The 16,124-nt window shown below is 37.0% G+C and overlaps 1 long non-coding RNA gene across 1 annotated transcript; it reads left to right on the top strand.

The window, feature by feature from the left end:
- The first annotated feature begins 1,431 nt into the window (after window positions 1–1,431).
- On the top strand, window positions 1,432–11,154 carry LOC132615698 (uncharacterized). Its single transcript, XR_009572799.1, has 3 exons — window positions 1,432–2,139; window positions 6,677–6,832; window positions 10,276–11,154. It is a non-coding gene; the product is annotated as an uncharacterized LOC132615698 (long non-coding RNA).
- The last annotated feature ends 4,970 nt before the right edge of the window (window positions 11,155–16,124 follow it).

The following is a 16,124-nucleotide window of genomic DNA, read 5'->3' as shown; positions in this document are numbered from 1 at the left end:
TGCACAATTAATTCTCAAAATGGGAAAATATACTTTTTTTATCCTTATGAGAAAATAATTTCTATTCTTATAATAAAAATCTCATTTATAAATCTCATGATGTCACATATATAATTTAAAGCATATCGGAAGAGTAGTAATAATAATAACTATATAAAATCATAGTTATCAATTTTTTCACTAAAAGGTTTCACTTAAAGAAAAACAATACCTATCATATCAAGGCAATATTAACGGTTTAAAAATTGTCAAACTTACGAGTCCCAGCTCATAATCGAAAAAATAATCATGCTCTTCGAGTCTACGTCGATTAGCCTACGGCAAAACTCGACGTACAAAAGTACGAGGTGTAACAACATGGGAGACCGAGGCCGATATGTGTTGTAGATATCCTCAACTTTTTACTAATTCAGGTACTTTCCTTCTCCGTCTCTCTTTTTCGTTCGAGGATGAACAATTGTTTAATTGGTATATGATGTAACGATCCATTTGTCGTTTCGGATCTTTTGATCCTTTTACCCTATTGACCTTTCCCCTAGCTTCGTTTGAGTAATTATGACCCACGGGGATGGGTGGCATGGTTCCCTAGGTAGTCAGTGAACATTGATGGGATTTGAGGAAGTTAGAAGCTTTTAAGTTGAATAAGTGAAAAAGTGTTGACCAATAGTTGACTTTTGGGTAAATGAGTCCTTTTGGGATTTCTGTCGATTCCATTTGGTCTGGAAGGTCGATTATAACTTGGTAGGGTGTTTAATTTGGTTCCCGAGGCACTCGGGGTTGTTTTGGTCTTTGGGTTGGAAACCTTGGTTTTGGGGCTTGATCGGGTCAAGATGACTTATTTTGGGAATTCCAAGGGTGCGAGTGATCTCATGGCGTGTTTTTGTAGTGTTATGCATGTTTGTTTTGTATCCAGGAGGTCTCGGATGAGTTTCGCCTTTCGGTGTGAACTTGGTGAAAAACTAGATTTTTTTGGTTTTTGGTGTGCGACACCTGCGGGTATTGGACCGCATCTGCAGGTGGGTTTTTCGCAGGTGCGGGATCGGACTTGAAATCAGGACTCCGCACCTATGAGATTTCAATTTTTAAGTGAGTTCACCTCTGCGGGTAATTTTCCGCAAATGCGATCCCGCATCTGCGAGGAATTGTCTGCAGGTGCGAGATCCCTGAATCAGAAACCTTTATTATTTCCTCGTTTCGTGATTAGTCCTTCCATTCACAAACTTGAGACCCAGAGAGAGATTGTGGGGCAATTTTGTGGAGTTTCTTGGGATTCATCTATGGGGTAAGTTGCCCATACTCTTTTATGCCTTTAACATGTTTAAAATATGGAATCTATGGTAGAAATTATGAGTTAGATTGGGGATTGAGGTTATAAAACCCTAAAATTATTTTATGAGTCTCTTTAATCCAAATGAGTTTTGTTGAGAAATTTTTTGGTTTCTAAACATCTAATCAATGGATAATTAGTTCCTAAGCTTCAAATCCTTCTTTTACTCAAGAATCTTGACATGGAAATTTGAGGGGTTTTCTCTAAAATTGGGGGTTTTCGATTATTGATTAAATTAATGCTTATTTGGGTTTGGATTGATATGAAACTTGGTATTTGGAATTTTTTTTTTAATTAATTTGCCCAATTGGGCTTTTATTAATAAATAAATGTAAAAACGTAACATGTCCTATAGGCCCAATTAAAACACCCATTCCAAAGTCTAAAATACAAAATAAAATAAAACAAATAAAAGCAAAAAAGAGATAAAAAAATTGGAAGATTGAATTAGGCAACTCATGACATTCATTTCGACCTAAGTTGCCTTTGTCTCTCTAGCTCTAGCTTCTCTCTAAAGTTGCCGCCGTTCCGATGGGCTTTCTGACATCGTAAGTATGATGAAAGCCTCGTCTGGTGTTCTTCCATACCCGTTGAGGTTCTAACTCACCTCCTCTTCTTTGAAAGTTGAAGATTGGCCTCCATTAAGCTCAGGTATGTTTCCAAAAATCTGCTCTTCTGATTTTATGTCCTTTTCAGCTTCTAACTCCTGCTTTCTTGTTCGGTATGAGTGGAATTTGACTGCATTTCCAAGATCTGTGGCTTTTCTTTTCTTCATCATCTGAGCTCCAACATACCTTCATCTAAGTAAAAAGGTAAGGTGTAAGCCCTGTACCTCTCTTTTGTTGTCTGATTGTTCCTTTTGTGTACTTTATGTGTTGGATCTATGTTGTTGTTAACCCAATCTCCCCTATCCATTGTATAAATAGCTGGTAATGAGTTGCTGTTATAATTCCTGCTATGTGAGCTGAATCCTTCTATATGGTATCTGAGACATAGTATGGTTTACAATTTTCCTTAGTTTAACCTCCATGACCATGAAAAATTTATATTCAGCATTTCCACTATCTAGTGCTAGGTTAGCCAAAGCATCGGTCAGTTGATTGCCTTCTCTAAGAATATGTGTGAACTTAACTTCTTTTCAATTCCCCATCTCCTTAATCTCATCAATCCAATTAGCTAGACTCTAAGGGGGTTTCCACCCTTCAGCTAGGATCTTTTGAACAAATCGTGAATCAGTTTGAAAGATGATCTTATCAAAGTGTTTGCTTCTGCACCATCTGAAAGCTTCCAATATTGCTATAACTTTTTCCTCATTATTGGTGACATGCCCTATTTCCTCTGACTTAGCAAAAATTATATCACCCTCTTCATCTCTGACACTAAAACCATAAGACCCTCTTCCAGGGTTTCCCCTTGATGTGCCATCAGTATTGCATAATATCCACCCACTGGGAGGGGGTTTCCACACCACCATCCTATGTTTTACCTTACTTCTGTATCCTTCCAGTAGCTCAATCATGTCCTTCCATCCGTGTGGGATTTTTTGTATTGAAGGATTTCTAAATCTTACCAAGTTCTGAATTATAGCATACACCTGGTAGATACATCTTCCCACAATCTTCTTTTCCCCATGCTTGTAAACATTCCTTCTTTTCCATAGTTCCCAAAGAATTATAGCAGGTATAGCATAGTAAATTGGTTTCAATCTATTATCAGTAGATTGTTGCCACCACTTAACTATAATCTGCTGTAATTGAAGTCCTTCTATATTGATACCTGCACAAGAAGCAAAATAGGACCAAGTCCTGTTAGCACAAAAAGACCTAGCAAAAACATGTAGTATTGTCTCCGCCTTAGGACTTGAACAACACCAACATCTAGATGCTAGGTTAATATTCATCTTCTTACACATCATCCAATGGCACCTTAAACTTCCAACACCTCCACATGAAGAAAGATATCTTGGAAGGTAGTCCCGTCACCCACATGTATTTAAATATTTCATTCTCGTGACCCCTCAGTCTCAAGTATTCCCAGGCAACTTTGACTACGAAATCTCCCCTACTATCCAATATCCACTTACGAGTGTCCTCCTCCTCTAAAATAGGAGGCTTGATAGTGTTAACAATGTGATGAGCCATGTCTCTAGTCAGTATTGTCCCCAGTTTCTCTACATTTCATGCCCTATTTTCAACCATTTCCTTCACATTTTGTATCCTATCATCAAAAGTGTCACCTATTGTAACATAATACAGAGCTCCCAGTCCTGTCCAATTATCATTAGAAAAGAACATTGCCACTCTTAATTTGCCACCAAATATGTGGTTCTATTAGATCTCTAGCCTGTAGCATCTTCTTCCAGTTTTGAGAACCATACCTCCATTGCACTGTTACTGCATTTTCTTTCCTACAATATTTGTTACTCATAAAATTCCTCCATAAGGATGTTGCAGTTCTGAATTTCCACCATATTTTACCATACAAGGCCATATATACATCATGTAAAGATCTTCCCAGACCTCCCTCTATTTCTGGAATACACAAATTAATCCAAGTAGACCAATGTCTATTTTTTCCTCCAGCAGTATTATTCCAAAAAAATTGTCAAATAGTTTATGCATTTGTTTTATGACACTATCTGAGGGATTCAAAGCTGAAAGTAAATGCATTGGCATACCTAGTAGTACATGTTTGATTAGAACTGCCCTTCCCCCAAAAGATAACATATTCGTTTTCCATGACTGGAGTCTATTCATTATTTTAGTCAGAATAGGATTAAAATAATCCTTCTTCTTTCTACTTTAAAAAATAGGACATCCCAAGTATGTGAAAGGAAAATCCTTTCTTCCAATCCCTGTAGCCACTTCCACAATAGCCTTCACATCTCTTGTTACCTGTGATGAACATACACTGAACTCTTCTCCTTATTGATCTTCTGTCCTAAAGCTTTCTCATAATCCTCCAGTACCCCTATTGTCATTTACAAGGAAATGACATCTGCTGATACAAAGATGATTATATCAACTGCATATGCCAGGTGATTAATCTTAGGGCTCCATTTTGGCAGCCCAAAACCCTTGAATTGTGAATATTGATGTAATTGGTTCAAGTTTCTTGACATTACTTCTGCAACCAAAATAAATAAAGTAGGGGATAATGGTCCCCTTTTCTTTACACCCCTAGTTGACTGGAAGAAACCTTGTTGTCGGCCATTTATGAGAATATAATACCAATTGTTAATGACTATTCTGAACACCATAGCCACAACCATATTTGAAAAACCCATGTATCTCATGAATTTTGTTAAGAACAACCATGTCACCCTGTCAGAGACCACATTTGCACTCTTGGTTCTCAATCTAATGTCTGACACAATTTTTTGTGTCAACAACACATTTTCCAAAATGCTCCTTCCTTTCACAAAACCTGCTTGATTAGGAGAAATCAACTTCTGAAGACCATCTGCCATTCTCTCATGAATCAGTCTTGAGAAAACCTTATTAATGAAGTTACTTTAGCTAATTGGTCTCATGTCTGAAAAAGTGTTGATTAAATCCTTCTTTGGCAATAATACCAGATTTGTATGGGTTTCAAATCTTGGCAGTTCTGCACCATAAAAGAAGCTTTTAACCATATTTGTAACATCCTCCCCAATAATGCTCCAGCAATGTTAATAGAATAAGACAGTGACATTTTCTCCCTTCAGCTTAAAAACAATCTTTTTTACCTCATCTTGTGTTGGCATCTCTGTTATTCTCCTATTTTGTTCTTCAGTGACCAGTTTTGGAACATGCTTTAGTATATCAAAGTTACTAGGGTCTGGTTCCTTTACAAACTGATCCTTGAAAAATCTAATAGCTTTTCCTGCTATGTCATCCTTCTTCTCTAACCATACCCCATTTTGATCATGTATTCTCTTAAGGTGAAGCCTTTTTCTTCTGCTTTGAACATAGGTGTGAAAGAATTTTCTGTTCTTATCTCCATCATCAAACCATTGCATCCCTTCTTTCTGTTTCCAGAAAGCCTCCTCAAGATGTAAGTATCTATTCAATTCTACCTGGACTTTATTTAACTTCTCCCTATTCTGAGGAGAAGGATTAATTTCAAATTGTTCTTCATGCACCTTTATAACATCCTCCAAAGACTCTATTTCCTGAAAAATGTTCCCATAATTGTTCTTACTCCATGCCATCAAAGTTGCCTTCACTATTTTCATCTTATGATGGAGTAATATGAAAGGGTTTGCCGTGAAATCTGCCTTCCAGTGTTCCTTAACAGTGTCTAAGAAAGAATCATGTTTTACCCAGAATTTAAAGAATTTGAAAGGCTTCTTGATAGGTTCCACATTCCCAGAATAAGAAATTAGCATTGGGGCATGATCAGAACTAGTTCTGATCAAGTGCTCGATTTCAATGTTTGGATATACATTTTGTACCAAAAGGTTCCCCAAACATCTGTCCAATATTTTAAAAATGCAATCACTCCCACTCTGTCCATTCCATCATGAGAATTTACTCCCTTTAAAACCCAAATCATACATCCCACAATTCTGGATGTAAGACTTGAAATCCTGAGTTTCCTGTATACTGACTGGTAAGCCTCCATATTTTTCTTTTTCTGATGTTATCACATTGAAATACCCCCTATCACCCATGGTATATTTAAATTATCTGCAAGATTTTCAAGACTTTCCCATAACTCCAGCCTCTCCACCTGAGTGCATTAGCATATACCACAGTAATCATTAGCCCTTCTTGCATGCCTTGCATAGTGAGTTTCGTAGTAATGTGTTGGATATGATCCAATACAATATCCACCTCAAACATCTCATCTAAAAATATCCATATCTTTCCAGATTCATTTACCATAGCATGATGCATATTTATCTGTCTTCTATAATCCTCCAGTTCACCAGGATCCTTGAAAGGTTCCAGAATCCCAATAAAACCAAATTTATATTTCAAGTGCAATTTTATTAAACTAGGAAAGGCTTCCATGGTATTTCCTGACCTAATATTCCATATCATTACATTCATCATTAAATATTAGGTTTATGCAAAGCACTTCTAGTTTGAAACCCATTCCCAGGTGGAACACTTGTGTTCCTGTGTGTTTTCTTTTTGCCTCTGCCTAAACCTTTGTAACACTTTGGGGATATATCCCTTTTCCTTATAGCTTCCTGATAATGTTGCTCCAAAGACCGCCCATCTAGATCCTTTCTACCATCTGATGCCTGAAAATTCTTACTATTTTCCTCTTAGCCGCCCCCTTTCTTATTACTGTTGCTATTTTCTCCCTTCTTTTGTTGTTGTGGATTTTTGTTGACATTGGTTTGCTTTTGTGTTACAGGTTCTATAGGCTTCTCCTGTTCAGTGTCCCATTTAACACTGGTGTCTTGCTCCTTTTCTCTATTTGGACTGTCCTGCTGATGTTCCCTTTCTTCAACTTGTATCCCTGATATGCTGCTAACTACTGTATCCCCTGTTTCTTTGGTTCCACCTTCTGGTAAGTTCCCTTTGTCAACCACATCCTCCTCTTTATTTATTTTTTCACTTTCTACACCTTCTTCTACATTTGTTGGATGTATTTCCTCTCCTTCTTTGGTCACCTTTTCTATGTCTCCATGCCCTTTTCTGTTCTCTTCTTCCTCTACTGTATGTTATGTGCTCTGGTTCTGTTAAAACAATGTTTTGCTCATGTTGCTAATGAAAGCTATTCTCAATCCACTCCTTAGTACTCATTGTCCCCCTTCTTGTTTGTTAGTTACATTTTCTTTCTCCTTGCTTACTTCCGCACTCTCAATTGTTGTGTCTTCCTCCTTTCCATCCTCCAAGGCTGCAAAAGCATTACTGATTTGCATGATATCCTTATTTTTTTCCTTTCCAACCTCTGCAATTATCACCTCAGACTTGTCTCTAACATATCTATTATTTCTCATTTTCATAAATTCTTGCTTCCCCTGCTGGTTCCATCCTCCCCAATTATCTATTTTGGTTTGCTTATTGGTTGCTTCCTCCTCTACTTGCAATTGTCTTAACTCTTCTCTATGTTTCTTTTGCAGTTTTGGATTTAGAGCCCTGCATTCAGCCTCCCCATTCCCTTGTAATTTGCAGTGTTTGCAGTACTTTGGTAAGTAATCATAATTTATGTTTATCCACTTTGATTTGTTCTTCGCAGTTTCCTCATCAACTTCTGCTATGTTAATTCTACTGGGATGTTTTGCTAGTAGATCAATCTCAATCTTGACTTTTGCACAACTTGGCCTTGTCCTGTTTGCTGTTGCTAGATCTACTGTTAGTGGCTTCCCAACTGCTGTGGCCATTGAAAAATAGCTTCTTTGGGAAACTTATCCAAGCTATTGCAATAGATGTTCTTCTTCTGGTTTAAACCATAGGTCCCATATCAATGGTCTCATCTAACAATATCACTCTTGACCTTTCAGGTAATATGTTGAAGTAGACAAGAGTCTCACATAGTCCTCAAATAAAGACAAACGAACCAAGATATACAGGCCAATGGTGGCCTTTCCTTTGATGCCACATTGTATTGGCACAATATCTCTTAATTTTTTTATGTTAATGATGTCATAAGAAATATTTTCCCAGTACTGCATATTGTAAATCTTCCTTTAAAATCATCTTTTGTATCTCCTTTGAATTCCATGTAATATATGGCTCTTCTTCTTTGAATTGGACAGTTTTAGCTACGACTGTAATATGTGGTATGGTTTGAATTGGGGTAGTAGGTTTAAGAAGATTGGCATATTTTGGTTGTGATGATTCCTCGACAGGCAAGACTTTAGGATCATTTTTGGGCTTGTTTTTATCTGGGGTGTTTGGAGTAGTTAGAGGTGGAAATTGGTATTGTAGGATGTTGAGTTGTTATAAGATCAAGTAAAGGTAAAGGTATTAGTGGTACATTATCCAGTGGAGGCTATCCACCGAAAGAGGTGGCCATACGGCCGGCGACGTTTTCTTTAGTGCTGGGGTTTAGGTAGGTTTAGGTTTTAGGGTAGAGAGCGTTTGAGGTATTTTTCTATTTGGAATTCCTAAGCTTTGGATAAACCATTTTCAACATAAATTTTTGATTTTGCCCTATTGTGCCCGGGTTTCCTTTTTAAGGTCATTTTTTATTTTGATTTGGGTATATGGCAGTGTGGGTATCTTTATCTTCGTAATCTAAGGTAGAATAATTATTTGGTAGGCTTTGATTGATGCGAGGCTATTCAGAAAGAAAAGGCTTTGGCTTGAGGTTCGTGGCAACTATTCAGCTTTCTAGGTAGGTTACGTCTTACCCTATGGTTATAGTCCGATTAGCGAAGCATATGTAGATGGTAGTTATTTATAGGAAAAGCATGGTAGGCATCGGGCATAGTGTGAAGGTGATTCCAATTAGGTTTGTATCGTTAGCTGTTGTGTGGGCTTGTGGACATGTTTGATATACTTGTGATTTATTTGTACTCATAGCTATCTCTTGATATCTCACTTATAATATGAAAAGGTAAGGGTAATGGAAATGAAATGAGTTGTGATTTATATTTCATGGCAAGTAACTATTGAGACTTCGATGTGTTTGATTGTCGAGGTTGATATCATGCATGGCATGCATTCCTTATTACATATGATTGATTTAATATGAATTGTGATTGGAAATGATGATAAGTGAGAGTGTAGCCTCTAAGGTCTCTGCCGAGAGTGTAAAAGTGAGATGAGAGCTGTGATCCGAGGTCTTTATCGGAGCGGGATGAGTGCTCGTGATCCGAGGTCATATACTGGAGTGAGAGAGAGTGTGTACATGGACTTCGCGGGTATCCCATGAGTCATGGCTATTGAGGCATTGCCCTTAGCATGTATGTACGGTGGAGAAGAGCCTTTGTGGAAGCTCCTTGCATAGAGTATGGCCTGTGTGGCAACTCACTGCAGTTGCATTGCATTTGTATCGTATTACATTCACATACATTCATTTGTTCTTGACTGTTGATTTGGAAGCTTATACTTATCATCTGATCTTATACTTAACGTGTTTTATGACTTGTTCTTGACTACTTATCTGCTCTACTTCTCAACTTCTTTCTATTTATATATGTGAACTTCATTGTCGGCCTATGATACCTACGAGTACATGTGTTTACACTCATACTACACTTGTTGCACTTTTCCTTAGTGCAGAGTTTATTGCCGGTTCGACATTTTGACCTCGTGTGTGATCTGAGGCCTTGATCGGAGACTTCCAGGGTGAGCTACTTGCCTGATCTGCAGCCCGGGTCCTTGCAAAATTGGAAGCTATGGAAGAAAAACTTGAATCTCTTAAGGATTCAATAGCCTCAACTTTATTCAACATGGAGATGGTAAGGGAATATACAAAGGAAACAAATGTTGATATTGCTAGGTTAGGGTGAAGCTCGATCAAATGGTCAAGGAAACAATGAAGCTATTTGTAAAGCTTCAAACATGTGCAGCGGATTTCCCCACAAAAATGATAGAATCCCTAGAGGCCTTGAAGCATGCCATCGTGAACATTTGGATTACTTTCTTCGGCCTATCTCGCAGCAACAGTAGCAGTAGCAGCAGGAGTAGTTGATGACATGTTCTCTGTTTTTTGCTTGGCCTATTTAAACAATGTTCGCTCTGAACATTAGTCCGAATGCTTTGTTTTCGCTGCTTGTGTGCTGACCGGTTAAGCACTATATGTTTTTGTTTGGTTGTTTATAATGCTTGCTATGCTACTTGTGTTGTGCATTTTTTGTTTTGTTTGTTTTTTATTGATGCCAAAGGGGGGGGGGGGGGGGGGGGGAACATGGTAAGTCAACTATTCAACTATTCAGGGGGAGCAACCTTGTAAGTTATATAACAGGGAAGTTGACTATGTCTCTTATGAGTATTTAGTCGTTATCATCAAATAGGCGAAGATTGTTAAGATTTTAATGATGACAAGTGTTTATTTTGCAGGAAAATACTGAAGGACTTCAACAAGTCCATTGGACGAGCTTTGAAAAGAAGACAGTTGGCCCATTGATTCATACAACCCAATAAAGCTGTAGTAGAGACAACCAGCCCAAAACAAAAGAAGTCCTCACCAAGTAAAATATTCAACAAAAAACTGTACTCTACGGAAGGAAGATCTCGGCGTGCCTACACTAAATGCAGTCAATCAATGAATCTTTTATTTAAGGAAGCATGTACCAAGGAACTACATCAAGGAGAAGAATTTAAGGAAGCAATCAACTAAAGATCCTAAATCAGTATCAATCGAAGATCCTAACACAAGGAAAGCTGGAAACTACAACTGGAGATTCTATTGAAAGTTGTCCACAAGGAAAGCTGCTTAGAAGACTTGAAGATATGAAAGTCAATCAACATTGAATGCTCTTGCTTTATTCTTGGAAAATCAGGATCCTCAATATTTCTACTTTCCAAGGATCAATTCTTGGGTTGCCTTCTCTGCTTGAAGAGCCAAACCGCTATATTCTGAAGAATATAAATAGAGGCTTAAGCAAACGAATACATTTGTACTTCGTCTCAACCTTCTCACTGTCTTTGCTCTACATTTCATAAGCATTATATTTTTGAGTGATTTACTGTGTAAACAAAAAAAGAGGAGGGATATAATTATAGTTAGTGAGGCATTTTATCAAAAGATTACAAGAGTCTAAGTGTTGACGTAGGAGCTTCATCCAAACGAACAATTGTACCAAACACCTTTACAAAAGAGCTGCAGAGAACACCCTTGCAACCCAACGGGACTGGACTAGGTTCCACATTGGATCCGAACCAGTATAAAACATTTGGTGTCATTTACTTTTTGGAAATATACTTTCAACACTGCTACAAGTTACTTTCATGTATAAGCCCTAGTCGACTATTGAGTTTACAAAGTCGACTTACCAAACGGAAAATTTTCAATTAACCCCCTACTTGCACTTTCAATTGGTATCAGAGCAAGGCCTCATTTTAAGTTGCTTAACAACACGTGAGGAAAGATCAAATGGCTGAATATCATATCCCCTGAACTATTTTTCATGACGGACATTCTACAACTAGACCACCATACTTCAATAGTGAACACTACAACCACTTGAAGGAAAGATTCAAAATCTTTGTCCAGTCAACTGATTACCAAGCATGACTAGTAATAAAAAAGGGAACAAAGCATATTCCTACTACTGACTCATAGGATCCCAAAGCCAAGGTTGATGTTGAATCCTTTGATATCACTAAATTGCAACAAGAGGTAATTGCTTCTAATGCTAGAGCTATAAGTCTACTTTACTCTGCGGTGAGTGGAGAAGAATATGAAAAAACTTCAACTCGTGAAACTGCTAAAGAAATGTGGGACAAGTTGGAAGTTACTTATGAAGGAACTTCCAAAGTTTGAGAAAAAAGGAACATGACTATGAAGCTTTCATGATGAAAGATGATGAAAACATTGAGTCAATGTTCACAAGGTTTAGCAAGATCATATGTTCACCAGGAAAATGTAAGTGAATTTATTACTTATTTTCTAATGTTTGGTTGGTTAGTAAATTTTATTTTTTAAGAAATATCCACCCATGCCAACTCACCCCGCTCAATACCACCCCACCCACCATCACCCGAGGCGGATCCAGGATTTAAATTCTAGGGGTTCAATTTTAAGTATTAAACCCATTATATTTTTAAAGTTATGGGTTCATATAGATTATTTATTACAATTTTAATAATTTTTTACACATATATTTACCATGCTAGCTACACCCTGACCATCACCCCACCTCCTACCCACCTAACCAACCCCATCAACCACCACCTGCAATTGACTTTGTTTAGTGAATGAAATATGTGCATCGTGTTGAAGCACGTGTTTTTTTCTCAGAGTTTTAAGAGTCTTTGGGCTTAAATGTGTTAGTGTTCAGATTTTAATGATGACAAGTGTTTATTTGAAGGAAAATACTCAAGGACTTCAACAAGTCCATTGGACGAGCTCTTAAAAGAAGACAGTTGGCCATTGATTCATACAGCCCATTAAAGTTGTAATAGAGTCAACCAGCCCAAGACAAAGGACGTTCTCACCAAGTAAAATATTCAAGAACAATTTGTAATCTAAGGAAGGAAGACCTCGGCGCGCCTATATTAAATGCAGTCAATGAAGGAATCTTTTATTTAAGGAAGAATGTACAAAGGAACAACATCAAGGAGAAGAATTTAAGGAAGCAATCAACCAAAGATCCTAAATCAATATCAATCGAAGATCCTGACACAAGGAAAGCTGGAAACTACAACTGGATATTCTAATCAAAGTTGTCCACAAGGAAAGCTGCTTAGAAGACTTGAAGATATGAAAGTCAATCAACATTGAATGCTCTTGCTTTATTCTTGCAAAAAACAGGATCCTCAATATTTCTATTTTCCAAGGATCAATTCTCTTGGGTTGCCTTCTCTGCTTGAAGAGCCAAACAGCTATATTCTGAAGAATATAAATAGAGGCTTAAGCAAACGAATACATTTGTACTTCATCTGAACCTTCTCACTGTCTTTGCTCTACATTTCATAAGCATTGTATTTTCGAGTGATTTGCTGTGTAAACAAAAAAAGAGGAGGGATATAATTATAGTTGGTGAGGCCTTTTATCAAAAGATTACTAGAGTCTGAGTGTTGACGTAGAAGCTCAATTCAAATGAATCATTGTACCAAACACCTTTACAAAAGAGCTTCAGAGAACACCTTTGCAACCCAAGAGGACTGGATTATGATCCACATTGGATCCGAACCAGTATAAAACATCTGGTGTCATTTACTTTCTGTAAATTTACTTTCAACACTGCTATAAGTTAGTTTCATGTATAAGCCCTAGTCGACTATTGAGTTTACAAAGTCGACCTACCAAACAAAAAAGTTTCAATTCACCTCCCCACGCCCCTCCCCCCCCCCCCCCCCCCTTTAAAATGAAATACTCATCCTGATGGGGGAAAAGAAAAAAGGAGAAAAGCAAAAATACTCATCTTGATAGGAGGAAAGAAAAAAAGAAGAAAAGAAAATTTACTTTTCAGGTGTGAGGAAGTAAAAAAGAAAAAAAAATAAAGTAGGTTTTGGGTTATCTTTACTTTGTTTATAAGAGAAGAATAAGAAATGACATATTTTGCTTGAGTTGGATAGTAAATTTGGGGGTGGGGTTGAAGGAAGTAGTAAGTGTAGGTTGGGTTGGGGGTCAAGGGGGTGGGAGGTGGGTGAGGGCTTAGAGGTAGGGTTAGAACATTTTTTTTTTTTTTTTTAATAAATTCTATATAACAATAAATAAAATTTATGAAACAAAAAATTCTAGGGGAATGGTGGGTTAGGGGGGTGGGTGTGGAGAAGAAAAAATTTCCCATGTTTTATAATTTTATAAAAGTAAAATAAATTATATAAAACAAAAAATTCATGGAGAGGGGGGCGGGGTGGTGTTGGGAGTGTGGGGGTTGTGGTGTGTTTTTTTGGCTGTGGGATTAAACAGTGGGGATGGCAGTGAATTCGAGAGTGAAGATAAGATAATTACTCCTTTCATCTCAATTATGTGATATATTTTGACTAAGTACATCATTTAAGAAAGAAATGAAGGCTTTTGAAACTTGTGAACTAAAATAAGTCATAGATGTTTGTGTGGTTGTAAATCATTTCATAAAGGGTAAAAGGAGAAGTTTCAAGTTAAATTATTTCTAAATATAGAAATGTATCATTTTTTTGGGACAGACTAAAAAGGAAAATGTATCACATAAACTAGGGAGTTATATGGAATGTCATTTTTGGCACTTGTTTTCCCTACTTCTATTTGGGAAGTCATTTTCATTATTTTTTAACAACTTTTTTTCCTAAAGAAAATGTTTTTAAAAAATTTATCCAACAAAATATGAGAAAATTGAAAAATATTTTCATACCGAACACACCCTTAAGGAAATCTGATTATTATGATATTGGTGCACTGGTTTTGTCTCCTGCCTCTATATAAGGCCCCTTTTTTAATACTAATTTGTTGGTAGGAGTCCCTAGAGTCAAATTAATAATCAATAGAACTCTCAATAAAAATTGACCAGTCTAGCTCTTCAATCCATGCTAGGGAACTTGACCTTTTGATGGAAAGTGTAAGGGACTGCCTGCATGGAGTGAATCCATGGTCTCCCTAATATGACATTATAAGACATGCCCCCTCTTATGTCATCGAAGGTTGTATCTTGTTTCATGCCATCGGCATGAACCGACAGCTCAATCTCCCTTTAGGTCAGCTCACTTGCCATATTGAATCCGTCCAACACTTTAGTTGTGGGGATGATGGCATCATCTACCCCCATTTCCTTCAGGACACGTTGCTAGTGTTAACACCTTGGAAAATTCGCATCGTTTGCATTATAAGTAAACTAACGTAAGACAAAAGTGGACATGAATCCCTTACAAGGTTAAGGAGGATATCTAATAATTTTAAGTATGTACCTTAAGGTTTCAGAGTTAAATGAATTAGCGGAAGCAAATTCGTTGAAGGTTAGAATTGGTGACATGCTTTTGGGAAGATTTTGCATCATTTGTGCTATACATTGCTTAGAATTATCTTGAGAGGGAGTTATAGGGCTCCTTAGATGGTTAATTAATGTTTACATAAGTGTCAAGAAGGTATCAAAGAATTGGAGGTCAAACGAATCGAAAAGAATGTATTTTTCGCGAAAATTGGAGTTTGTGGGTAGTTTGCGGCCGCATATTGAGCTTGCTGTGCAGCATATGGGCCAAAACTCCCAATTTTAGGGCACCTTACTTCCTAGCACCTCCCCATATTTTGGAGGGATTATGCGGCTCAAGTCCCAACTTGTTGGGCCACATCTCCCCCACAACACGGGGCGATGGGGCGGTTTTAAGGCCTTTTTAATATCCAAAAGATCCCATTTTTTATATCCACTTTCCACATTTCTCTCCCCATATTATTAGAGTGTTCTTGAAAGTTCTCCATCATTACAAAACCTTCTACACCATTACAAGAGAAGATTAAACCTTAAAAACCCCAAGAGAATCCATGGAAGATGATTATTCTTGCCTCTACTCAATGTTGTGATGAATTTGGTATTGAAAGGAGTTGAATGAGGTAAATTTATTTTATTATAAGGTATGTTATTCATCTTATTTATATGATTAAGTTGACTTAAAGGTTTAACAAGTCTTGGAAAAGAAAAGAATCATAGTGGAGAAGTCACAAGGTATTAAATTGAAGTGGATGGATATGAGTTGAATTTGAAAGGGAATTTTGGATAAATTTAAGTTTAGTTTGAATGAAATATTTTGATTATGGTATTTTTGATGTTGTTATTGTTGATTGGGAGTTGTTTTGGAATTTGGTGGAAGTAGATAAAATATGGGAATTGCTGCCCAAATTCTGCTAGCTCACTAATCACTCTGGTTTGAACTTATGAGTGTTTTCAAGGCTTAACTCTAGTATGAATTATCTTGAATGTAGATTTACAAGCTTGGGAGGATAAGCTTTAAATATTTAAGGAGATGATAAGGTATGTTAAGGATAATTCTTTCCTTCTTATGGCATGATCACTTCGATACGAACATATATACAAATGTCCTCCATGATGACTCCATTTCTAGAAATACTAAAGCTTATAGTTCTTGATGTTCTTATGATATTATTGAACCTTGTTTCATAATTATTGATCTTGTTCATTGTTTTTTTTTTATCTCATCTTATAGTAATTGCTCCTTGAAGGTGAGATACAACAATGATGATGATTCCATAATGGCAATCGGAGGTTTACCGACCTTACGTCACTCTAATAGAATTGTAGTATTTTATTTGG

This window comes from Lycium barbarum, chromosome 10 (assembly GCF_019175385.1).
Source record: "Lycium barbarum isolate Lr01 chromosome 10, ASM1917538v2, whole genome shotgun sequence".
Classification (NCBI taxonomy): domain Eukaryota; kingdom Viridiplantae; phylum Streptophyta; class Magnoliopsida; order Solanales; family Solanaceae; genus Lycium; species Lycium barbarum.
The sequence above is the reverse complement of the archived record's forward strand: the minus strand, read 5'-3'. Positions and strand labels throughout refer to the sequence as shown.